We start from the raw sequence: 942 nt of genomic DNA on the forward strand, positions 1-942 counted from the left end.
AATCTGGTAGAGGTGGAAGGAATCACAAGGAAAAAAGGATATGTGAAGATTCAGGAAGAAAACTTGAAGCAGTCAGCAGCTAAAGTGGGTCTGAGTCGTCTCTTTGTCTACAACAACAATCCGAAACATCTGTGGCTCCTGGTGAAGAACTACCTCCAGAAGTAAAAAGTGATCCTTAGTGACTGGCCTGACCAAAGCCCCAACTTGAATCGTATTGAAAATCTGTGGGGTGAACACCAAAATCCATGTAGGAAGACCATCAGATCTGGAGGATCTTGAGAGACTGGATTGGATCTTGAGAGATTTTAAATAGAAGAAAAATCATCATCATTTAGACCCTGGTAGTTTTAAAGGAGGGTCTTCATTTAGATCCTGGAAGTTCTAATATGGGGTCATCATTTAGACCCTGGTAGTTCTAAAGAAGAGTCATCATTTAGACCCTGGTGGTTCTACAGGAGGGTCATCATTTAGACCCTGGTAGTTCTAAAGGGGATGCTCATTTAGTTCCTTGAAGTTCTAGAGGGGATCATCAGTTAGACCCTGGAAGTTCTGAAGGAGGGTCATCATTTAGACCCTGGTAGTTCTAAAGTTCTAGAGGGGATCCTCATTTTGATCCTGGTAGTTTTTCTTCTGTTGTTGTTGAATAATATTTTTGTGTGCAAAGTAAAATAAAGTTAGGATCTAAATTAAAAGTAGGGTGTTTAAAAAAGCTGGGTTGAAAATGCCTTGCTGTGTTTAACAACACCTGGGAAATACTTAAAGAATTACATTTTCTTTGGAGGGCTAATATTTTTGGGGAAATAACATCAAGTATTTATGAGTGAAGTGACATGAATTATGACCGTTTTGGCGTCATTCAATGCAAACTAGGAAGTGCACACAGAGTGAACGACAGAGGCAGATCAGTTCTCTATCAGTCTTTTCTTCCTTGTTGATGTTACG

Source organism: Cheilinus undulatus, linkage group 19 (genome assembly GCF_018320785.1).
Source record: "Cheilinus undulatus linkage group 19, ASM1832078v1, whole genome shotgun sequence".
Classification (NCBI taxonomy): domain Eukaryota; kingdom Metazoa; phylum Chordata; class Actinopteri; order Labriformes; family Labridae; genus Cheilinus; species Cheilinus undulatus.